This window comes from Phyllostomus discolor, chromosome 7 (assembly GCF_004126475.2).
Source record: "Phyllostomus discolor isolate MPI-MPIP mPhyDis1 chromosome 7, mPhyDis1.pri.v3, whole genome shotgun sequence".
NCBI classification, from domain to species: Eukaryota; Metazoa; Chordata; class Mammalia; order Chiroptera; family Phyllostomidae; genus Phyllostomus; species Phyllostomus discolor.
The window spans coordinates 110,334,074-110,359,877 of record NC_040909.2 but is presented as its reverse complement, the minus strand read 5'-3'; the positions used below and the strand labels follow the sequence as shown (position 1 = coordinate 110,359,877).

The 25,804-nt window shown below is 47.5% G+C and overlaps 1 protein-coding gene across 4 annotated transcripts in view; it reads right to left on the bottom strand.

Annotated features, from left to right (window-relative positions):
* MATN2 (matrilin 2) overlaps positions 1-14,234 on the bottom strand; it is a 127,119-nt gene extending 112,885 nt beyond the window's left edge. Inside the window, exon 1 of one of the 4 annotated variants that reach the window (XM_028533981.2) lies at positions 13,982-14,234. The gene's annotated coding sequence lies outside the window, so the exon portion shown is untranslated. The remainder of the gene's footprint in view (positions 1-13,981) is intronic. The other 3 variants (XM_028533978.2, XM_028533977.2, XM_036031282.1) reach the window with 3 other exon arrangements.
* Between the last annotated feature and the right edge of the window lie 11,570 nt (positions 14,235-25,804).

Sequence of the window (25,804 nt, the reverse complement as noted above, 5' to 3'; positions counted from 1 at the left end):
AAGAACTCAGGTAACCGACCACAATTGGTAGGTTCTTGGTTACTCTGAGCAGAGCGTGCATAGTTGGGATTTTTCATCACTTTGGTCATTATAAGACGGAATAGAAAACTTTAGGGGGGAAATATCCATCCTGAAGTTTCTTCTCAATTAAGTTTATTACCAATTACTCACAGGCACTTTCTACATCTTGGATTCGGAAAAGGAAAAACCACATCTGAAGATTCCAAGTAATAATATTCCTTCAGTCTAACAACAGTGAATAGCACAAATATACATTTAATATACATAAATTTCCCAAGAAATTCACATGTAGGTGACATAAAGGTAGTGCAGGAGGGTACAGCCGGGGATCCCCCAAAAGAAGGATTTGTAATGGGGTCCAGAACCCAAGGTGTCCAGGAAATATTAGAAAGATATATAGGATGTCCTCACCCTCCATCACAGGTGTGAATTGGGGGAAGGGACACGTGGAGCAGGGCCATTGAGAGCTGTTTTGCATGGCAACAGCTTTGCAGCTAACCTCTAGCATGGTCATTTAACACATCTATAACCTTTAACTGGTTGCATAGATATGTTAAATAGCTGTGGCCATGCTCTGAGCCAGGGGGATGGAAGGAACTTCCCCCCAAGATGTAACTGGGAGGCAACTCCCCCTAGTTACAGCGCCTGAGTGAGAACTTGGAGATGACTGGCTCCATGACATGGGGCCGCCCCTGCGTAGACTCATGATGGCAGCCCAGTAAAGCTGGAGGATATTTAAACCCAGACTCGACAGCCATTAAAGAGAGGACCATGCGGCTGTGGCAGTGAGGAGAACCACGTGGCTTTGGCCAGAGTGGGGAAGACACCCCCCCACCTCCCCAGCCATGAGAAGAATCACAACACGGCTTTAGCAGAGAATCACCACATGGCTTTAGCTGGAGATCCTGGCAACACAGCTGATGGTGCTGCAAACCGAGGAAGGCCTACCAGCCAAGCACGGAGTACTGGGAAGAACCTCGAGCTGCCTGAGCCATGGACTTCTATTTCTTTCCCTGAGATACAGTACCCCAGACTGGGCAAAGGGGGGAAGGAAGGACTGTGTGTGTTTGTGGGTGTTTTAAGGGACTTTGGGATTTTGATGAAGACATTAAGTCATTACTCTTAAGTCTGCATAACTTGAATAAATAGCTCCTTTCCTTTTCACCAGTCTCTAACATGGAGAGCTATAATTCTCTGGCGAAGGGAAAGGTGAACCTAGTACAGGGGGACCCCAGGAGAAACGGGGGTCAATTCAGTAGCATTGTGGGACCCTCTTCGCTGGTGGCCAATCAGGGAAAGTCATGGGAGACCACATGCGCAGTAGCTTTAAAGTAATACAACTACTTGTACATGCGCAGTGAAGCCCACCAAAACTAGCCAGAAAGATCCACCCTATAAGAATAGAGTCCTTCCAGCCCATGAGGTCAATCTCTGCTTGGAGTTGGCCTGCTCCCATGTTCTCTGCTATAAACTCTGGGTGTTCAGTTCAATTCTTTGTCCCGATCACTAAGAACCTGGTTACCTGTGCCCACCTGTGACAGTAGCACCACATAGTTAGCCCCCTAGCCGCCCACACACATCTACTCAGAGGTAGCATGATGCAGTGGTGAAGGGCTCAGACCCTGGCACCAGACTGTACGGCGTTGAGTCTTGGTTCCGACACTTCATGTGTGTGACTTTGGGTGAGCTACTTAACCTTCCCAAGCCCTATGGGAATATGAGATAATATTAGTTAACAGAGTGAATTAGTACATGTCACTATAGCATGCAGAACGGTGCCTCTCACACATGGGGAGGTGGGGACAACCAGCTAGCTAGTAAAGGGGCTAGGGGACAAGAGAAGCACAGGATCAAACCAGATGCTGGGTGCGCATGAAGGCTTTGGAGGAAGGGTTCTCAACAGAGAAGTGACACGGTCAGACCCAGGTTCTCCCACGACAGCCAGTCCCGCTGCGTCATGTGGGCTGAGAAAGGTGCTCAGTGAATGATGTCAAGGCTATTCTGCCTGGAACAAAACCCCACAGAGAAGGCCATGTTCTGGGACTGGGTTTAAATGTATTCTTCCATAATCGATGAAGATCATGGGTGTCAGAGCAATTTATTAATTGATGCAAATTAGGTGTAGAGGAGGAAATATTTAAGGAGGAACAACTTTTAAGTAGTATCATTTGCACATCAAGTCTTCACTAAGTCCTTTTCTCGCTCTTGGCAGTCTCACCCAGGGACTTCATTTAATCCTACCCCTATCTCACAGAAACCAGGGTTACGATTTCTGCTTTTTAGAGATGAGGAAACCGAGGCTCAGAGAAATTTCATAATTTGACCAAGGTCACACAGCTGAAATAAGTGACAAGGTAGAGATTCCAACCCAGGGTAAGTGGGCCAATTTGCCAATTCATTGATTAGCAGAAAATTCAATTGTCTGCAGGTCAAATCACCAAAAGTCCATTCATGAAAAGCCGTCGCTGAGTCAATTTCAGAAGCGGAAGGAGGGCAGAGCCAGGGCAAGGTCCATTTCTGGAGCTTAAATGGTGATACTTGATAATCAAGTGAACTGCTTGTTCAGCAAACTGCTTTTGATAGGGCACTCAAGACTGGGAAAAATTTAGGTTAAGGTAAAAAGTTATAAGCCTTGTGAGTAATGTGTATATTAAGCTTTTGTTTCAGAAACTACAGATAAGGCCCATCCTGACTCCTGGGAGAAACAGCTGAGCTCCTGGGGCACTGATAGAAAATTACCGCCTGGGGACATTCAAACCTTTGTTCCAGGGAGAGCCCAGAAGACCACCCCTCCCCCTTGGGAACAGCTAACCACCCAGGACAGGAATGTTGCAGCTTCTGAATCTCAAAGCCCTCACTGCACCTTGTTTGTCCTCCCCGACCCCCTTATAAAAAATCTGGCCAGGAAAGAGAAGGGACTATGTTTTGTTAGGGTATAAACCCACCATCTTCTCAGATCGCCGGCCATCTGAATAAAGTGCCCATAAAAGATTCAATTGCTGTCATTGTTTATTGGATTTGGTAGTGACAGGCAGCCCGAATGCCGGTGGCTTTTCCAGTTACACTTTCAGGAATTGACCTGGAGACAAACTCCAGCATTTGGACCTCAGAGTCCACGGTTTTTCACACTTGCTATAGTGAAGTAGTTCCATTTTCACCATGTATTAAAAATATATTAAAATAGCCAGTGTTTATTCAGGGATTACTATATGCCAGGCACTCAGCCAAGTGCTTTAAAGGTATTAAGTCATTTAATTCGCACAGTAACTCTTTGGAGTTAAGTAACTTGAATGAGGTTGTGTGGCCTACAGAGGGGTAAGGCTCCAGAACACGCTGGCTTATCACAGATAGCTACTGCCCCCCTTTTTAAACAAATTAAACTATTTACTGATTGTGTAGGAGGGTGCAGCCAAAGGGTCCTCAAATAGAGATTTGGAATGGGCTCAAGGTGTCCAGGAAATATTAGAAAAATATAGAGAATGTCCTCGCCCCCCACCCCAGGAGAAGGGACAAGTGAAGCAGGGCCATTGAGAGCTGTTTTGCATAGCAACAGCCTTGCAGCTACCCTCTGGCATGGTCATTTGGCATATCTATAACCTTTAACTGGTTGCATGGATATGTTAAATAGCTGTGATCATCTCTGAGCCAGGGGAATGGAAGTAACTTCCCCACCCAGATGTAACTGGGGGGCAGGTCCCCTGAGTTACATCTCAGGGCCTGCGTGGGAGCTCAGAGAAGATTGGCTCCAGGACATGGGGCCACGCCTGCCCAGACTCATGATGGCAGCCCAGTGGAACTGGAAGGATACGAGTTCTGGCATGTGAAGCCAAGTGTGGGAGGAGTTGGAAATGGGGCTGCAGAGGAAGATTTGGCGCGGGGATTTAAACTGAGGTGCGGCGGCCATTAAGAGAGAACCCTGCAGCTGTGGCAGTGCAGGGAGGACAGCAGCCACTGAGGAGAGAACCATGCGGCTTCAGCAGAGTGGGGACTCCCGCAGCCACGTAGACACCGTCTGCAATGCAGCCACCTGAGGCTCCTCTACTGCCTGGCTCTGAGCCCCAGCCAGCTCTACAGCCCAGGCCGCGAGAAGGGGCCACCAATAAGTGACTCGGGAGCACCGGGTCACCGCAGCCATCGCCAGGCCTCCGCATGCTGTGCCTGCGCTCTCACCGCTCGGGCTCAGCCAACCTTGCAGCCAACCACTCTGGCCAGGACACAATGAGCTCTGCGCTAGCCCTCTTGGCGCTGCTGCCGCTGCTCTCTCAGAAAGGGGGATCACCCCCCCCCCCCCGCCCCCGCAGCCATGAGAAGAATCACCACGTGGCTTTAGCTGGAGATCCTGGCAACACAACCAGTGGTGCTGGGAACTAAGGAAGGCCTGCCAGCTGAGCACAAATTACTAGGAAAAACCGAGAGCTGCCTAAGCCACGGACTTCTGTTTCTTCTCCTGAGATACGGTACCCCAGACTGGGCAAAGGGGGGAAGAAAGGACTGTGTGTGTTTGTGGGTGTTTCAAGGGACTTTGGGATTTTAACAAAGACATTAAGTCATTACTTTTAGTCTGTATAACTTGAATAAATAACTCTTTTCTTTTTCACCAATCTCTAGCATGGAGAGCTATAATTCTTTGGCTTAGAGAAAGGTGAACTTAGTACAGGGGGACCCCAGGAGAAACGGGGATTAATTCCCTAGCATTGTGGGACTCTCTTCCCTGGTGGCCAATCAGGGAGGGTCATGGGAAACCACATGCGCAGTAGCTTTAAAGTAATACAACTACTTGTATATACTCAGTAAAAGCCCACTAAAACTAGCCAGGAAGGATCTGCTCTATAAGCATAAAGTCCCTCCAGCCCATGAGGTCAATCTCTGCTTAGAGTTGGCCTGCTCCCGTGTTCTCTTCTATGAACTCTGGGTGTTCAGTTCAATTCTTTGTCCCAATCACTAAGAACCTGGTTACCTGTGCCCACCTGTCACAATTGGACTGGTCCCTTTTCATAGCTTTAACTGTGAGATTCTTTCTGAGAAAAGGAAGAAAACTTAGATTTTTGCCTCTTTGTCTGGTATTAGTATTCTAATTTTTCAATCACAGTTTATGTGTTTCAGTCGTTCTTTAAAAACTTTCTCTTATCTTAAACCTACTTTCAAGCTTCCTTGATACTTACTCTACATGTGTTTCATCACTTACATGTTGCTTATTATTTTAATGCTGTTCTCCTTCCTCTGAAATGAGCAAATACAGTAGTCCCCCTGGATCTGCAGTTTTGCTTTCGGCAGTTTCAGTTACCTACAATCAACTGCAGTCCAAAAATATTTAATGGAAAATCCCAGAAATGGCCCTGGCTGGCATAGCTCAGTGGATTGAGCACAGGCTGCAAACTAAAGCATTGAAGGTTTGATTCCCAGTCAGGGTACATGCCTGGATTGCAGGCCACTGCGCCTAGCAACTGCACATTGATGTTTCTTTCTCTCTCTCTTTCTCCTTCCTTCCCTCTCTAAAAATAAATAAATAAAATCTTTTAAAAAAATCTTTAAAAAAAATTTAAAAAAAGAAAATCCCAGAAATGAACAATTCCTAAATTTCAATTGTCATGCAGGTCTGAGCAGCATGATGGTATTGCAGGCCTTCCAGCTCAGCCCCAGCTGGGTCAGGAATCACCCCTTTGTCCAGCGTCTCCTCACTGTGTGTGCTCCCCGTCAATTGGTCACTCGGTAGCCGTCTGGGTGACCAGACGACTGTCTGAGGTGTGGCACAGAGCTTGTGTTCACGTAGCACTTATTTTACTTGCGAACAAAGCACAAGGGTAGGCATGCTGGCAATCTGTGTACAGCAAAGACAAACCGTGAAGTGCTTCCTCTAAGCAACAAGGTACATATGTACAGGAAACAGACGTACTGTATATAGGGTTCAGTGCTATCCACGGGTTCAGACACCTGCTGGGGGTCTTGGAACATGTGCCCCTCAGATAGGGGGTGACTACTGTACAAAGGCCGTGTTTATTTATTTCAAAATGTATACAACATGCTCTCAAGGCCCTCCTCCATCCTGGCACATTTGCACTTAAATCCAAATGCTTAGAACGTGATGTGGTAGGTAATTAGCATTTTCAGAAAAACCAAATACTATTTCCCGTGGTTTGGGTTTACTGTGGATTTCGAGCAGTGTTGGCATTTTCGAGTCACCGTTGATGAACCAAAGGCACTGAGGGCGGGTGGAGCGCACAGAGTGCAACATAACCCCAACTACGCATGCAGGAAACTAATATGATATTGTATGTCAACTAGGAAAAATAAATTAAAAAAAAATCTTTAAAAACAGTAAAATAAATAAAACTAAACACGTCTAGCTGTCTAACCCTGAGCAGACCGCCCACCCTCTCTGTGCCTCAGTTTCCTCACGTCAAACAGGAGATAATAAACAGACCTGGTTGTCGAACAGATGAAATCAGTCCATACAAGTAAAGCATGTAATCCCTGCCTGGCACACAGCAAGTGCTCAGTAAGCATTAGCTGCCCGTTATTTTGTCACTATTATTATCATTACATTGCAATCAAATCAATTGATAAATTAACAATGGTTAATTTTGTCATATTAAGACATTTAATGTGCATTAGCTTTTATGCTTACTTATGACTATTATACGAAAATGATGACATACAAATCCATAATTCAAAATTACATTTTAGTATCTAAAAGTGTTTAAAACTTTCCTGTTTCATAATGCCATGGCATGGTAAGTCATAGGCTGGCAGAAAATGTTTGCAAAACATGTATCTGATATATGACTTCTATCCTGACTATGTCTACTCTTATGATTCAAAAAGACAAAGACCATAAAAACCCAACTGAAAATGTGAGAAATATATGAATAGTCATATCTTCAAAGAAAATATTCAGCTGACAAAGCACATAAGAAGATGTTCAACATTCTTGATCATCAAAAAAATGCATATCCACACTGAGATTCCATTAGAATAGCTACATTAAAAGGGCTGATATAACCAAGTGTTGGCAAAGAACTGTGAAGAAACCAGAACCCCAATACATTGCTGGTAAGAATGCAAAATGTTGAAGTCACTTTGGCAAACAATTTGGCAGTTTCTAGAAAATCAAATGTACACTTACCAAATGACACAGCAGAGGGTGACCGACTGTCCTGGTTTGCCCAGAACTGCCTGGGCTTTGACAGTGAAAGTCCTGCATCCCAAGTAACACCTCCATGTGGGGAAGCTGGGAGGTTTCATCCCCCTACCAGCAACCCAAAAGATATGAAAACACGTCCACACAAGGACTTGGACTCAGATGCTCCTAGAAGTTTCCAATGTGAAAGCTACAGACTGGCACCAACCCAAATGTCCATATATGGATGAATGGATAAATAAATGGTGGTACATCCATACAGTGGAATACTACTACTCAGCAGTTGAAGGAATGATGGACTGGATGAATCTTGGAATAATTGTGCTGGGTGAAAGCAGCCAGACACAAAAAGATCACAAACTCACTGACTATATGACATCTGACAAAGGGCGACACTGTGTGGCAGACAGCAGGTCACTGGCCCCAGAGACTGGGGCTGCAGAAAGGGAATGAGCTGCAAAGGGCACGAGGGAACTTGGGGAGGGTGGCAGAAATGTCTACATCACGATTCCATGCTCTGTGCATTCGTCTGAATTTTGCTGCATGTCAATTATATTTCAAAAAAGCTGCTTAAAAGAAACTAAACAGCCCTGGCTGGGTGGCTCAGTTGGTTAGAACAACATCCCAGGCACCAAAGGGTTGTTGCAGGTTCAATCCCTGGTCGAGACATGTACGGGCTTAGTGTTTCTTTCTCACATCGATGTTTCTCACTTTCTTTCTCTCCCACCCCCCACCCTTCCTCTCCCTTGAAAATCAATGAGAAGCATATCCTCAGGCAAGGATTAAAAATAAATAGATAGATAGATAGATAAAACAAAAGGGTTGGGGACAAAGACACTGAATACATGTCAACATTAAACCAGTATAGAATATTAATATCAGATGAGATAGGTTTTTAAAACACACACACAATAGCAGTGAAACAAGAAAAAAATAAGTCAGTGCATGTAGCCCATGTTAATAATTGTTTCCCAGTTCAGCCCTTACAACTGACAGCATCCTGAGGAACAGGAGCCAATTCTAACTGGAAAACGGAATGATGTTCGAGAAACAGTTCTTTTCATCCATGAGCATATGAGAAGAACCGCTGTGCTGAGAAAGAGGTTGATTCAAGCTGCACAGGTTCCATAAAAAGCATCTGGGAGCATGGAGAGAATATGTTTTTTAAAAAAATACAACAACTTTGACTTTTGTTTTAGCAATTTCTCTCTTGCCCCTCCCTGTGATGATGCATCTTTTCATTTAGCTTTGCCGAGAGGGTAGGGGAAGAGAGAGAAGGAGATTGTTCTGGCCTCGTAGCTCTGGGTTCTTCTAGACATCACTGGTCCAAGTAAAGCGACGGGAAAGTGGATTCCCACCAGCACCAACACTATGTGCTGTGGACCTTGGATGGACAGGCCTGGCTCTGTTTCAACATGCTGTGTGACCTCACTGAAGTAACTCCACTCTCTGGGCGTTAATGTGTCAGCCCAGAACGGCAGCTGTGGCCTGGAGGCTTGTCTCGGGACAAGACAGGAAAGTGGGGAGGACGCCGATATTTTTTAAGTGTCTACTATGAGCCAGGCAACAATCTAGTCATTTGGTATATTTTCAGCTCATTTGGCCCCTACAGTCATCCTGTGAGGTGGATGAGTTCCCAAATTTATGGGCCGAACACTAAGATTCACAGATGGAAGGACAGTGGCCAAGGCCTCGGAGCTAGTTAGGTGACAAAGCCAAGATTCGACCCCTGCCATCTCTCAGGAAGTCAGCTGACTTGTTTAAAAAAAAGAGCGGGGGGATTTCAAATCACCTTCCCCCAATTTTGAAAGTTCTTAGACATCAGACTCATTAGTTTTGTCCCTCCAAGGCCACTCCGCTCGCACCCCAGGCCAGCACACTGACTACCCTCCGTGCTCACAGAGTAATGGTCCTGGAGCTGCAGCCGCCTCAGAGACCGCACCTCCCTGGCTCCCACCTAATGCCAAAGTCTCCATCCCCGCATGGCTGGTGCATGGGAACCCCACTCTGCTAGGCCTGGAGGCCATGGTGTTCAGGAGGCTCTAAAGGTTAGGCTGCTGTTCTCTCTGATGCTGTCTGACGCTGCCCATCTGTGCTCTTCACTCTACTGGGTGGAGTAAAGACCTGCCTGCCCGCTCAGCCTTTCCAGATACAAAGTCATCTTCTTGCACTCAAGTCCTTTCACCACTAAGGCAGCTTCACTTGCTGAGCCACCCAGTCTGGAAACTTCCCTCACATCACCATCGCATTCATGAGTGGACAAACCCTGGCCTTCACGCCTCTGCGTGGCTGCCCCGTCCAGCCCTCCTCGCTGTGGCCACCACTGCAGCAATGCTCCGTCCCTCCATTTCTCCCCCGGGCTCTCCCAGGAGTTTTGGAACTGCTCTTCCTGCCTCGGGTCCTTCGACTCCTGGTCCAGTCCCTTCGCTGTGTGGAACCATCTATGGCCTTATGGCATAACGTTAATGTTCAAGGCCTTCCGTGACTGACCACTGCCCTCCTCTCCAACAGGGGCAGCCCCATGTGTAGCCCTGACCCCGCCCCCAGCCGGGCCTGAAGAAGTCAAGTTCTTATCACAGCCGGGTGCCTTCCCCCTTGCTGGTCTCTTGGCCTGGAAGGTCTGCCTTCTACATTCATCCAAACTGTCTTCCTTCCTCAAGGCTCAGCTCATGTCGCCCACTCTCTAAAATGTTTCCCAGTTTTCCCAGAGACGACTGACTTCCTACGCACCCCTGACAATGGGTTTCTTACCTGCTCTAGTGCTTGGTTTCTTTTCCTTGCTATCCTGTCTATCTCCCTGTCCGGACTGTGAGCTGTTCCTTGGGACCACACCTTGTCACGCCTGTATCCTCCACGTGCTGGGTGCTGCATTTTGTAAATAAAGCTTTAGAAAACAGGTAAAGCTTGAACGAACACATCTATTGAGCAACAAAGGATCAGTAAGTGTTGAATCAAACTGGCCCTAATTCTGCACCAGACAGCTGCCACGGCCAAGCCCAGGTCTTCCTCTTTACACTGTTTTCACCCGAACGTGGGCGACACCCAAGGCCCCACTCTTGCTGCGGACTCACTGCCTTCAGACTTCTGGAATGCAAAGCAGAAATAAGCTTCTTTCATGACGCCTCTGCCACTTCCATTGTTTTCTGCAACTGGAAACTGAACACAATCCTAATTAACAGGCTATTTCTAAATCTCCCCTATTGAATCCATTCAGCACTAGCACTGAATTCAATCTTCCCAACACAATACCATGCTTCTCGTGCTCCTACACAAAAACTGCCAGTGACCTCCACATACCATTAGAGTAAATATCTAGATCCCTTAGCTTATCAGTTCAAGCCCCATAGTCTGACCCTGTGTTACAATGCTAACCTCACCCCCACCGACACACACACAAACACACACGATCATTAACCCTTGATTCCAGCCCAGTAGCTCCATGCAATGTTCCTTACTCTTTGCTGATTTGACTGAGTTATGACAACTGAGACAATGCGTGGGTGAATATGTGACTTTATGTGGCAAAAGGGACTTTGCAGCTATGATCTTGAGATGGAGAAATTAGGCTAGATTATCCAAGTGGGCCCAATATAATCACATGGGTCTTTATAAGAGGGAGAAGAATAGGTAAGGGAGAGGAGAGAGAGGAAGGAGGAGGAGGAAGAGAGGAGAAAAAGAGAGGAGAAGGAGGAAATTGGAAGTTGCTATGTTTTGAAGATGAAAAAAGAGGCTAGGAACCAACAAGCATGGGTGATTTTTAGAAGCCAGAAAGGGCAAGGAAACAGATTTTTCCATCGAGCCCCCAGAAGGAACACCGCCTTGCCAACACCTTGATTTTGGCACAGCAAGAGCTGTTTCAGACTTCTGACTTCCGGAGCTGGAAGAGAATAAGTTTGTGTTGTTTCAGGCACTAAGATTATGGTAATTTGTTATAGCAGCCACAGGAAACTAATACCTAAAATATCCATGGGGGATTCCAATGGGGAGTGAGCCGCACTCTCCGATGGCAGATCAAGGTTCCTCTGACAACACGCTTTGAAGAACCTTCCAAAGGTGCTAGCTGCTCCGCCTGCTCAGCCACTGCCTTTACGTGCAGATGTTCTGGTAAAAGTTTCCATTTCAGCCAGCTCACACTACATTCTACACACGGGTGGGTTAACTCACACTACCTCATTTAACCCTCACAACAGTCCTATGACATAGAGAGCATTGTGCCCATTTGGTGGATGATAGAACTGAGGCTCAGATAATAATACGAACAGCTAATAAATACTGAGCACATACTCTGAGCCAGGTACTAAGCACTTCATGTGTGTTAACTAATTTAATTCTCCCAGCAATCCTGTTCCCCATTTACAGATGAGAAAACTGAGGCACAGAGAGGTTAAGTAACTTTTCAAAATCCTTACAGGTGGCGTGACTGGCAGGGTCGAGACTGGAACCCAGGTCCTTCAGGGCTACGACCAGCGTGTTCCAGGTTGTACGCGACTATCTCTCAATTGCCATCATCATTACCACCTATCGGTGACAGCAGCTCAGGCTGCTGGGATGGAGCCCGGCCCTGTCTTTCTCTCTGATCCCCCTTCGGGGTCCTGCTGGGTAAGGCACTGCTGGCTGTCTGCCGAGCGAGCCACATGGCAGGATTCAAAAATGATCTCACGTCTGGAGCTCCAAGTGGCAACTGCTCCCTTGGAAGGCCCTCCCTGGTGCTGTTTACTAGCAACCGTGATGACATGCTCCACTTTCCACTTGGCACTCCAGCCCCCCGCTTCCCCTCAGGCTCCGGAATTATCCCCACGTGCACATGAAACAGGGGAGTCCTCCTGGGCTTTCCTAAGAATGGGGAGTCCCAGGGAAGGGTTCTCTCAAGGGCATGTGTGTTCCACACCACATCCCAGGGAAAGCACTGAGAGACTGTGGCCCACTTTACAGGTCTTAAACCCAATCGCTCACCATGGGACCCTCTCATGGCCTGCCCAGCTTTGCACCCAACACCTCGCATAGGCCAGCCGCTCGGCCTGCTTGTCCTGAAACCTGAGCCTGTGCCTACGTAGCCCTTTCTCCCTCCCCACCCTGGCCTCCGCCCCTGCCTTCACTTAGGCACCAGTACAGAGCTGGTCCCACTAGGTACCAGTGGCATTTATTTCTAGAATCTTCAATGAATTCCTTATTCTCTGTCTTTCAAAAAGCAACAGTCTATTTCCTTCTCCTTATCTTGGGCCTCCCTTCAACTGCCTCTTGCTGACAGAGATACAGGTTGTTTGCTAGGCTTCAGGCATGACAGCTGCCTGAGGGTCTGTCAGAGGTGGATGATGGCACCTCCAGGGAGGGAGCTCAGGCTTTGGTGGCTCCAGTTTGCCGAGGTGTGGGCCCAAGAAGCAAGGAACTCTGCTTTGTAGAAAGGAGAGGCCTGGCAATTTGGGGGCCTGAGACTGAATTCTATTGGCTCAAATAAAAGTATAAAAAGATAGGGAAACAGAAGGTGAAGAGCCACAGGTCCCTGCTTTCTCCACAGGGGATTGAATCTAAGGAGCCAAGCTTCGGTGGCCGAGAGGAAACTTTCCAGACCATAAACCCATCTTGGTATTATAACATGGTTTTATGATCTTGTCACTTGGAAAGCAGACCGGAAGAACTGTGCAACAGTGGACCCCTCAATGGAGAACTCCAGTTAAATACACAGGGAACATCTGCTGCCTTCGTGTACCCACGGAGAGGCTCTCTTCCTGAGTTGGGAAGGAGGTGTCGGCCGGAAGGAACCCCTAGCTTTTTCTGGAAAGACAGGTGGTGATAGAACTCAGCACCTAACCTTAGGATGCACCTGGGACTACTCTACTAAGGACTTGAATAATCCTCGCAGCATCGTGGGTATTATCCCACTAAATAGCTGAGGAAACTGAAGAATAGAACAGTTGGGTAACTCCAAAGTTACTAACCTAGGCAATCTAGGCAGGCCATCCTCAGCGTCCCTGCTCTTGGCCCCAGTCCCCTGCAGTCTCTTCGTTGTTTCCCTGCTGTCCCACAGCTGATTAAATGCACTTGGTGCAGACGCATCCTGGCTCCCTGATTTATGACAGCTGGGAACTGGGTCAAACGTTCCGGGTGGGAGTACGTGTTCCCGAGCAGCTAGCTTCTGTGCCTTCAGTCCTGGAGACCTTACTGGGAGAGTCTCCCTGTTTCTGTCCTCTCCCCAAACTATCCTCGGGGTTTCTAGCAACTACCATAAAATGCCCTCTCCTTTCTTTCCTTTTGTCCACAGTGTAGGGAAGCTGGAGCTGAAGCTGCCATAGAAAACCAAAGAACAAAATCTAGGTGACCCAGCAGACCATGCTGGGGGGGCGCGGGGGGGGGGGGGCGCGGGGTGAAGGGGTGGATATCGACATCAACCTGGCTCGCCCGCTCAACAAGTCTCCCTTTCCCTGGTCCGGTCCGTGGAGACCAGGTCTGGGCGCCCCCGCGCCGGGGCACAGCGCCCCCACGGGGCAGGCACGACGAGGTGGCTGCTGTGCGGTGCGCCACGCGCAGGGAGCGCGCCCAACTCGCTGGACCCGGGTGGTTTGACTTCTGCCGGCGAGGGGTAGGGGCAGCGCCGCACTCCCTGTCGCGGTCTGTCCCCAGGGATCAGAGCGATGGGCGGAAAAGGGACGCCTGGCGCTTGGGGCCGCGCGGAGCTGCAGGGCCAGAGGGGAGGAGGGGGTACAGCACCCGCGGGCGTCGGTCAGCCCAGCGGTCCCTGTCTGTCAGTAAGTCGCTCGGTCCGCCTGTCTGCGCCCCGGAGCAGCGAGGCCGCGCACAGTCCCGGGGACAGCGCGCCCTGCTCACCTGCAGCAGCCGCCGCCGGCGGCTGGAACGCGAGACAGCGACGCAGCCACCTGGGTCTTCCTCGTGGGCCTCCGAGCCGCGTCGACAGCAGCGGCTGTCCTCGGGGACCGCTCGTGGGAGCCGAGCAAGAAGCCCGCGCCGCCGCTGCTGTATCCTCCTTGGCCGCCTCCTCCGAGTCCCATCCCCGAGCGCTCCCCTCGCTCGCTGGCTGCCTGGGAGGCTCCGGGCCAGCGCGGGCGGGCGGGCGGCGGTGGGGCGGCGCCGCGGCGGGCGGAAGGAGGGGTGTCCTCTTTGGGGATGGGGAAGGCGCGGCGAGGGAGCGGCGCGAGGGCCGCTCCAGCCCGCGGGCAGCCCCGAGAGATGGGCACACTGGCCGTGTGCCCTGCTTGCTGCCACCTGGCTCCGCTCTGCTCGGGCCCGTATGCAAGCCCAGGTGGGCATCGGACTCCAGGGGTCCGGCGCCGCAGGCTCAGAACTACAGGGAGCTTTGGTGGCTTGGTGGACGGGTGTGGGAGGAGAGCATCTCCAGGGGGAAGGGAGGCACTGCAGAGGTCCTATGTCCTGAACTTGGGGTCACTATTGGCAGGAGGCATCGGTCGGTGACGATGACAGAGAAAAAAGCGACGAGAATTGGAATACTTGGTGACAAGTGGCAGGACCTCTCTTGGCAGTGCCCAGAATACCCCACCAGTCATCTTAACAGAGAGTCCACTGGCAAGGACAGGCTCAAGAACGAGGGGAGTAAGGATGCCAGGATGGAAAGGAAGCAAAGTTCCTACCCTAAAGGAGCAGGAAAAGTCTAGTTCAGACAAGACTTTTGAAAGTACGGGTGAAGATATGTGCAGTTTTTTGAAGTGGGAGAACACGGGGCGACTGGGCTCGGCACAATAGGCCAGGACACCTCCTAATAAGGGCACCCAAATCCTCTCCCCAAACCAATAACCCCACGCCTCCAGCTCAGGTTTTAACAAGCTATGGGGGAGAGGCAGCAGAACTGAGTTCATGGATTTCAAAACCTCTGAATGTGCCAGGCTGACACTTTAAGTGTTCTTGGCTGCTGTTCCTCCAACCATCAACTCCTATTTGTTGATTGGTGCTTTCTGGAATAGGAAACAACAACAACCCCACACCATATACAAAATCAATTCTTCAGAAAAGCTCCCGAAGTGGGCAACTAAAATTACCCATAAAACAAGGGGCGTTAGCTACCCACCTTGGTAGCTGATGGAAGGCATCAGCTACCATAATGCCAAGAACAAATCTTGGATTCACATTCCCTTACCCTGCACCTTAGGCCCACTGGGCACTCCTGGTTGTGTGTGCTAATCAGAAGTTTCTTTGTATTTCTTTGGGAGGAGGTAGGTAAAGGTCGGAAAGCAGTGGAAGGTCTTCAGGAAATGTTTGGTCTCTGAAGTCTTGGATCCCACAGATGAAAATAATTCCTGAGTCTGGGCCAGTGAAAATCCCGGAGGAGCTAGGGAAGTCGAGTTACAGTTTCTGGAAATTTACATTTAAAATGTGTTGCCTTCCTCCAAGACACCAGTGTGATCCAGGCATTTACCAGGAAAACAATAGCAGTTCTGAAATCCTTCCAGATTTTAAGGAATTGTAATTTAGTAACTGATTCCAGGGAGTCTGGTGTATGCCAGCCAAGATGGTTTTCCTCCAGGGCGTTCTGTCGGAATCCCTCAGAATAGGAAATCTCTGTGTGAAGCACTCCCGGGGCCCACTCAGGTCAGTGAGCCGCGTTACCTTGTGAAAAGATCTTCAGGTCTGCCAGAAGGAAAGGGAGCAAAGGTGAGTTCGACATTCTAAAATATCAAGTCAGAAAAAAACCATGCCTTAATTTCCCGATTACCTTCGGAGTGAATGCACGAGAATGAGAATAAAGGCTGCTAGGGAAAGCCAGCTCTGCCTTTTCTAGCGGAGGCCCTGCCCCCAGCTACGTGTACAGAGGACCTTACTCAGAAGAAGAGTGAAGTTCAGAGTTTTTGTTCTCATGGGGGCACGAGCCAGTGGACAAGAATTAGGGTGTGAGATATTTGAGAGTTCAAGAGTTAGTTGGAAGTGATAGCTGTTCAAACTAATTACACCTTGGTAGCTGTACTGGGTTCCACCCTCGGTTCTGTATCTCTATGTGGGGTCCATTGTGGTATAAGGTTTGATGGGGGGCGGGGTAGGGGGAGTCATTTGACCCAGGCCTCAGACTCATGAGTAGCTACAAATACAGACTTTTGACATAAGCATTCATTTGTTCCTTGTGAACAATAGAACTTTTGTGTTTTGCTTCCTAGAGGGCAGGTTGAAATGAGACTTTCAAACAGTAAGTGGACCAGAGTACAAGGAAAGCAAAGGGCAGACAAGTGGGCTCACAGACCCATAGCCTATGATAAGTCCTGCACTGAGTGAGGGAGGGGAAACCTGAAATTGTAAGGTCAACTGCACTGTTTCTCTAGGTGACTGATGACAGGCTAGTCCTGTGTAAACCGTTGGAGCTCCTCCCACTCCCACTCAAGTAGAAGGGCAGGGTGCCTCACCTGGGAGCGGAGACGTCTGCCCTTTGCTGCCAACTAGTTGGCCCTGGAGATACGTGGTTGGGAGGAGAGCATTCCAAGACAGTGGCTGGGTTTCTGCTCCTGCCAGGGGTGGAGTACTCTCCTAGCTGGGGCCCTGCTCCTACTGGGTGCTCCATCAACAGGGATGGCTAACTCCATGGGTCCCCCTGGGGACAGGCTGGCTGGTGGCACCATTGTCTTAGGTGAAATAATGTCTAAACAAACATCTTCCCACCTTGGAAAGACAGGGAGAATGTGATCTGGGGAAAAACTATAGCAAGTCAAAAATTTGTTCAGGAAAACAGTAACATTTAAAAGACACAAATGTTTACATGTGATCTTGAACTTGGACCATTTGCTCCTGAGGGCAGGCACCAGGCCTGTTTGTTCCCAGATATTGCCCTATGCCGTGCTGTGGAAGGGACTGGGCTGCTGTGGCTCTAACCTGGCGTTACAGCCTTGTGGTGTTTGTGGAATCAGGTCGATGAGATTGCCATTTAAAACGAGATAGCAGGATGTGGTGAAGAGCCATAAGGCACAGACAAGAATGAGCGGGTATCTGATTTGTTTTCTTGGATATTGACAAGGCTGCAACACCACCTGTCTCCTTGGAGACTAGTTCTCGCTTATGAAGTGCAGGGTGGACCTGCTGTATGTGGAAATACTACTCAGCAACACAGATTGCTGCTTCTTTCATCCCTAAACCTAGGGATTGGCACAAAGGGGTCTGTTGGTAGAAGACAATAGCCTCATACCTGTGACACTCAACTGTCTTCTCGCAATGCCATTCACGAGTCTATATCTGCATTGGTTGCCTAGCATTAAATCAGGTTGCAAGATACTGGGGCAATGAGTGTGTGTTTCTGTCCTGTAGAACCCTCCACTTGCTGGCAGAGCTCAGTAAGTGGCGACTGAAGAATAACAAAAATATCAGAAGTCAGGACTTTTCCATGTTCTCTCTCACTGAAGAATATAACTGAGACATGGTTATGACTGGGGTCCCACAGAAGGGGAAACACTATGGGTGGTCCAGTGGAAAGGAGAGGGGGTGACCTGCAAAGAGCACAATGCATCATAAGATGGAGGAAAGTAACATGCAGTGCAATAAAGTGAACACTGTCACCGGGAGAGCAATCTCTGAAAAGGAGTAATGGAAATGTCTTGACTCATGAAACAAGGATTGACAAAGCCATTCCCAAGTATGGGAAGTGCCAGAACATTACTGGCTACCTGTACACCATCTGTGAACAACATGACGTGGAGAAGAGCATGCAATAACCCAAGCTTTCAAGATGTGAAGGTTTGTTTTCATTAGATCACAATGTCTAACAAGACAGCGCTGCGTCCCTGGACAGCACTCGTGAGACGACGCTGACTGGCAGCACTTCACCCTGAGCTCCGTCTCATTCGTGGGGCGGTACAGGATGTTAGAACAGGTTGTGAAAATCAGCTATAACAGACTCGTGAGCGACATGGGTTTGACCTGCTCGTCCACTTACATGTGGGTTTTTTTTTTTTCAATAACTATGCAGTCAGTCCTCCATATCCCTGGGTTTTGCATCTACAGACTCAATCAACTGTGGATCAAAAACAGTATTTTTCGATTGGGATAATCGAAATCCCACCATATGCCATGGTTGGGAACCCACAGATGTGGAGGGCCAACCATGTGCATTGTTCTATGCCATTTTATACGAGGGACGTCAGCATCAGTGGATGGATTTTGTTATCCACGGGAGGCAGGGGGGTCCTGGAACCAATCCCCTGTGGATACAAAGGTATGACTGTAGTTAAGCCTTAGGGGAGTCAAAAGTTATACGCAATACAGCTGAACTACAGAACAACTACCATTCAAAACCACCTGAAATCTAGCTGAATGGAAATCTTACAACTAAGGATTGAAACAAAAAGCCACACTGAGACTGGTAGGAGGGGGCAGAGATGTAGACCTGGCTGGTCCCACACCTATTATGTGGTGAATAAAAACTGGGAGGGATATCTTGGCTGCAGAGGTACCCTCTGGCGAGCAAGGGGCCACAGCCCCACACCAGGCCCCCAAGCCCAAGGCTCCAGTGCTGGGAAGAGAAGTTTCCATAACTTCTGGCTGTGAAAACCAGTGGGGAATTGTGGCTGAGGCAGACAGAGGGCTTCTGGAGTTCCAGGCATTCTTCTTAAAGGGCCCAGCACGGACTTACTCGAACTCACTCTCTCTGAGTTCCAGCACTGGGGCAGCAGCCCAAAAGTCACCAGGGACATATGGAGAGGAGCTGAAGTGTCTGGAATCAAAGGGCTGGAAGGGGCAGCTTTCTCCCAGACAAAAGTGCCAGCAGAGGCCAATGTTCCTTTTCTGAGCCCTCCCGCTCAGAGCCAGCAGGTGGGCAGATAAAGTGCTTCCAAGACAAGGTAAAGCTAAAGAGTTCATTATCACCAAGCCATTATTACATGAAATGTTAAAGAGAATTATTTAAGAAAAAGATCTAAACTATGAATATGAACATGACAACAAATTCACAACTATCAACAACTGAATCTTAAACAAACAAACAAACAAAAACAACTAAGCATACTACCAGAACAGGAACAGAATCATAGATATGGAGATCATGTGGAGGGTAATCAGCTGGGAGGGGGAAGGGGAAGGATGGGGAGAAAGGTGCAGGGATTAAGATTCATCATTGGTAGGTAAAAAATAGACAGGGGGAGGTTAAGAATAGTATAGGAAATGGGGAAGCCAAAGAACTTACATGCACAACCCATGGACATGAACTATGGGGGGAGGCTGCTGGAGGGAAGGGGTACCAGGTGGAGGGGGGCAAAGGGGGAAAAATTGGGACAACTGTAAAAGGATAATAAAATATATTTTTAAATATATTAATAAATAAATTGGAGTACATCAAAATAAAAACGTATGTGTTTCAGTGGACACCATCAAGAAAAGACAACCTGAAGAATGGGGTGGGGGGAATTTTTGTAAATCATAGACTTGTGTCTTATTTTGGCAAATAGAGACTTGTATCTAGAATATATAAGAAACTCTTACAGTTCAATAATAAAAAGACAACCCACTTAGAAAATGGGCAAAGTTTCTGAATAGACATTTCTCCAAAGAAGACATACCCATGGTCAATAAGCTAGTGAAAAGGTATGCTCAGCATCACTAATCAGGAAGATGCAAAGTAAAACCTCACACCGGTCAGAATGGCCACCATCAGTAAATGGGCAAATGTCAGCAAGGATGTGGGAAAAAGGGAACGCTTGTGCACTCTTGGTGGGATTATATTTTGGTGCACCCATTACAGAAAGCAGTATGGATGTTCCTCAGGAAAAAAAAAATAGAACTACCATATGATCCTGCAATTCCACTTCTGGGTATTTATCCAAAGTGGATACATCACTGATATGAAAAGACATATGCATCCCTACGTTCACTGCAGCATTATTACAATAACCAAGATATGGAAGCAACCTAAGCACCCACCAATAGATGAATAGATAAAGAGATGGTACATATATAAATGGAATGTACATATATTAAAAAATAATGAAATCTTGCCATTTACAACAATAGAGATTGACCTAGAAGAAATTTTGTTGAGAGGTAAGTCAGAGAATTGCAAATGTAATATGATTTCACTTATATATGGGATCTAACAAATAAATGAACAAAGAAATTAATAGATACAGAGAATATTTTGATGGTTGCTAGACGGGATGGTTTGGGGAAATGGGTGAAAAAGGAGAAGGATTAAGAAGCACAGATTGCCAGTTACAAAAACAATCACAGGGATGTCAAGTACAGCACAGAGGATACAGTCAGTAGTCTTGTAATAGTCATGTATGGTGTCACATGGGCGCTGGACTTAGCAGGGTGATCACTTTGTAAGTTATATAAATATCCTATACCTATGTGGTATACCTGAAGCTAATATTATATTGAATGTTAACTGTAATTAAAAAATATTTTAAATGTTAAATATATATTATATATAATATATATATTATGTTTATATATGTATATATATTTATATGTTAAATATATATTGTATATATAATATATATATATGTTACTGATAAATATATATATATATATATTTATCATATGACTCAGCATTCTATTCCCTGGTATGTACCCAAGAGAAATGAAAACATGTCCATAAAAAAACTTGTACACAAATGTTCATGACAGCATTACTTATCATAGTCAAAGGTGAAAACAAACTGTATGTCCATCAACTGATGAGTGGGTAAGTAAAATGGAATAGTATCAGTAATAAAAAGGGACAAAACAGTGACACTGCTACAAAGTGGATAAACCGTGAAAGCACGCTAATGAAGAGCCGATCAAAGACCACATGCTGTGTGATTCCATGTCCAGAACAGGCAAAGCCATCAGAACAGGAAGTACGCCAGGGGTTGCTCTGAGCTGGGCGTGTTGGGGGAAACAGGGAGTGACTGCTGGTGGGTGTGGAGTTTCTTTTGGGAGCAATGATCGTGGTGACTGCACAAATCTGTGAATACGAAGAACAATTAACTCGTATACTTTGTATGGTATATGGATTATATTTTAATACACTTTTGGTTCATGGGAAGAGGGCAGGTTCTGAGTCCTCATGCAAACCCTTTAGTCTCTTTGGGAGCCAGACTGCTCCTCCTGGTTGGTTTGCACACCCTCCCTCGAGCCGTCCCTCCTGGACCAAATCTGCCACAGGGAGGCAGGGATGCTTCTCTCCTCAGTGCTTCACTCCTCAGTGTCTATTCCTGTGCTTTCACACGCCTTGTCTGGAGTTTGCGCTCGTCTGCGATTACTGCTTTACACTGCAGGACTGGCCTGCTGGTGGGGACTCCCTCCTGTACTCGTGTCCACGGTCCCCGTCACAGGCAAATTCACTGATTTTCTTATTAGGACCCTGCGGCATTGTTGTAGAGGAGGAAAGGCAAGTGTTTTATCACACATAGTTTGCAGGGTGTTATCCACATCTGCAGGGCCCAGGAAGTGGTGGACACATCACTGGACTTCGGCACATGTTCGCTGCTGTCCAGCATCTCCCTCCATACACCCCAGGCCTCGGGATTCCACTGGACCTCACATCTGGTCCTTGGTTGTGGTAACCTTACAATGATCTACTAGGAAAGGGAAAAGGGAAAGTTCCGAGGGAGAGGCACACTGGTGATTGAATTCTCCATTCTGAGCCCGACTGATTTAAGCTCACATAAAAGGAACTTGATCACAAGAACCCTAAGAGCTAAGAATACTGGTTCCTTTTGATTTCAACTTGAACAGGGCATTTAGCGAGCCTCATGCGAGCTGTCCTTTAACCTCTCTTCAGAGAGCAATCCTCTCATTACCAAGCTGCTGGTGTTTGCCTGCCACCTTTACAACTTCAGGGAAGTTGGGGCTCTCCCGTACCCCCCCCCCCCCCCCCCCCCCCACACCCCCATCCAATAAACACTACTGTTGTGGCGCTGGTAGGATTGTTTGGAGGAGTGACCTTCCCTTTGCTTCCTTGCAGCTTATAGCAATGACTTTTCTCCCAGTGGGATCTTCTGTGAGAAGTGGTCTCTTCGGGGCTTGAGCCTCGCTGCGCTGTTCCTAAATAATTTGTCACAATTGTCATGGATGCCATTATAGATGGTTTGAATTTCTCTCACATGCTTATTCTTATTATAGTAGCCACTTTTGAGTTCCTTCTACTTGCCAGGTAAGTGCCAGGTGCTGAGGACAGAACACTGAGGGACACAGACTGTGAGTTCCTCATCTCCTGGGATATTGTGGACGAGAAAAGTGACAGGAACCGAGTAGTGTAAGATGTGCCTTGATTGGGACACTGGATGTGCTGTGGTAGAATATAAAACAAATACCGCCCAGACTTTCAAGTTGAGAGCCAAAGGATAAGTTATTGGCTCTATTTTTTTTTTGCAACACATTGCTTATGTAATTTTTTTAAAGCCCTCAAGTTTGCAATGTTTCTCGGTGCCTGAGTTACCCCTGGCTTCTCTATTAAGATGTTTAAGTCAGCTCTCAGGGACACAGATGCCACAGTGCACTCACATCACAGGACAGAAGCCTACACAGGGAAAGGACTGCTCTATTCTCGCCGGTAGGTGTGGGGCTGGTGTGGTGGCAGGGAAGGAAGGTGCCCCTTGAGGCCCCCAGGACAGTGAAAACAAATCATTTCACTATTTATGTACTAGCCTGAGTTATGTTTGGAAGTTTAATATGTATATTCTTCTCAAAAAAGAGAAATCAGTGTAGTATCTAATTTCCTCAGAAGGAAATTGCTCACTTAAAACAATTAACCCCTTTATAAAAGGCCCACCTCAGTTGATCTTTCTTCCTGCCTAAAAAAATTCTTTAAGAATTCAAAGCTGATATTTGCAGATTATTTTCTAGTCTAATTAAATAGGAAATTTATAATTCCCCTTGTGTAGTGCAAACCCCAAGCTTACAGAGTTCACGTAGCTTTGCATGACTTCCCTTCCTTCCTGGGATGTACTGATGCCAATTAGTAAAAATCAACTGTTGTAAGAAGTGAGAGGTTATGTACAGAATTCTAAAATTCTAGCTGTCTCAGAGATCTGCAGGCTTGGCTGGGTAGCTCAGTTGGTCACAGCAGCGACCCGATACACCAAAGTTGTGGGTGTGATCCGTGGTCAGGGCACATGCAGGAATCAACCACCGAATGAATGCATGTGTAAGTACATGGAACAACAAATTGATGTCTCTCTTCCTCTCTAAAAATCAATGACTTTTTAAAAAAAAGTTATGCAACACCCACTTAGATAGACTCAATAGCATTTCAATCCTGGCTCAGCTTTGCAGATAAGTCTGCAAATAACTGGTATGATTTGGGACCATTATTTTTCTTTAAAAGTCTCCATTTCTTCATCTGTGAAAGAGTTAGGGTGTGTGAAGCAGTATGGCGGGCACATAGAGAGGGCTCAGTGAGTGGTAAATGTCACTCTACCAGGTAAAGAGGTGGGAGCCACAGGGCTGGGGACCGATCAGATACGGGGAGACACACAGGGACAAGGCAAAGAGGGCCCATGACCCCAAGTGGGATGGCTGGAAGGACGGGTAGGTTGCCCTACACGAGTCAACAGGAGCAGATTCAGGGGACATTGAGGCCAATGTTCCATTTTGGATACAGTATCTACTGATATGTCCTACTCATTATACCCAAAAGACTGGGATCACCAACAAAAGCAGACTTAGAGCTGTCATGATTGCTGATTGACAGGGAACCATATGCAGAAAAGATAAATGTAATGAAAAGGCCTAAACTTAAAAAATTCTGTGACAGTAAATTAGTGACAGATAATTAAAACTACATCCCTTTAAGGAAAATGAATACTCGGTGAGAAATGATGTCACACAAATGCCACTGGGTTAGAGGGGCGTCCCCATCGCACAGAACACAGGGTCTCTTGTGGCATCCCTGGGCAGAGGGCAGAACCTTTATTCCTTTGTCTTCCCAGAGCCAAGCCGGGGGCTCCCTCAGGCGGGGGGAACGCAGGTGGCACCCTACTGGCTCTTCTGATCGGGTGCATGAGTTCAGGATCCCAGGAACGCAGGCCCTGTCATTCTCAAGTAACTTTTCAAGTTGCAAGTACAGTGGGAGCCAAGCTATCACAGGACCAGAATTGTGACTAGCAAGCAGCAGACAAGATGACACAACCCTTGCCTTCCTGAGAGGAATCTGGCTCACACCCTTGCTACTGGCTGGTCATGCCTAACCGACTCGGGGTTGCCCAGCTCCCTTCTGCTTCCTTGCAACACTGCAGCCAGGGTGTCCTGACATACACCTGGGATTGTATGCATAATTGTATTTGTTGAGTTAAAGAGGTTCCCATGTTAGTAAGTTTACTTAAGTGAAAACTGTGTGTGAACTAATAGTGACTGTAAAAACGGTGTTTTAGATGGGATAAAACAAACAAATGTTGAGTCCACCCTGCTGTTTTAAGTCAACCTCTTCATTCCGAAGCAGTTCTTGCTAATTAGGATCCCGCTGATGGGTGCACGGTGCTAAGACTTGCTCTGATGTAACTTTGGTGAGCTGGCCAACAAGCTTCTTTCTCCCCACCGGCTATCTGTGCTCCAGTGAGAGGGCACACAGGGGCTTCCAGACAAGTCACAGCCCTGGCTGGCTCCCAGACACCAGTCGTTTGGCTGACAACGTGGCCAGTGTGCAGAAACCCCCTAAATGCATTCCATGGGTGTGGGGACATCCTTGCAATGCCTTTCCCCCCCTCCCCTTTAGAACATGTATCTCAAGTATCTGAGCTGCCAAAAACCCATTTCAGACAGTCACAGGCACTATTTCTGGGCTCATCAGGTGCGAAGGTGGGGAGGCCTGAAGCAGCTGAGCCTGCACTTTTGCGCTGGCTGTGCTTTCCCGCGTCATTCTTTCAGTACCCCGGCACAGACACCTGCCTTCTCAACCCCCCAGCACACCAGAGACTGCCCTGTGTGACCTGCAGCAATACGACTTCATCCTGTGGAAGTCCGTCTCCAGACCAGCTGCCAAAAAGAACGTATCATTTTTAAAAAGTGGAAATACTGTTTTTATAGTCTCATTAGTGTTCCTCCACCAAAAAAACTCAGTTTGCACAGCAGGGTTCCCCCCCCCCCCCAAAGCATAAACATTTCAAATATAGTACATCCCTCTATGGAGAAAACAACTTGAACGGCTACAAGTCTAGAAAGATGGTCTACTGAGATCATTACTACAAAGGATTGGTGATGAAGGAACTGAGGGTGGAGAGGACAAAGGAAATGAGGTGTGCCTTGCTTAGGCAGTCAAACTAAACAAATGTTCAGGGCCACAACAGAGTAAGAAAGGGTTGTGGTGGGGGCGGGGAAGGGGAGGGAGAAAGGAGGGGAAAAATGTCTTAGATCCTCATGGACAACAGGATGGGACAGGGGCAGGGACGAGGACATCAGACTTGGGGGGGTGCTGCACATAATGTTTATGTAGGAAGAAGGTGCAGAAAGGGGAGGGCAACTAGTCTATCGGCCTTCAAACTGATACGATTCGGCGTTCTGGAAACCTGAGTCGGCTTCCTGGAAATCTGACTGGCTTGGTTAGCGGAAACTCAGTTTCTAGGGTAGGCAGATCACAATCCAAGCCAAAAGGTATTAAGTTTTCCTCTACTCAGCCCCATTAAGGAGACTTAAAACATTCTCTGGCATGGGCGGATTACTGGTGGGTCCGTTTGCACACCTCGTGGTGCTGAGCTGAATGTCTATGACCTTAACAGAAAGGCTTAT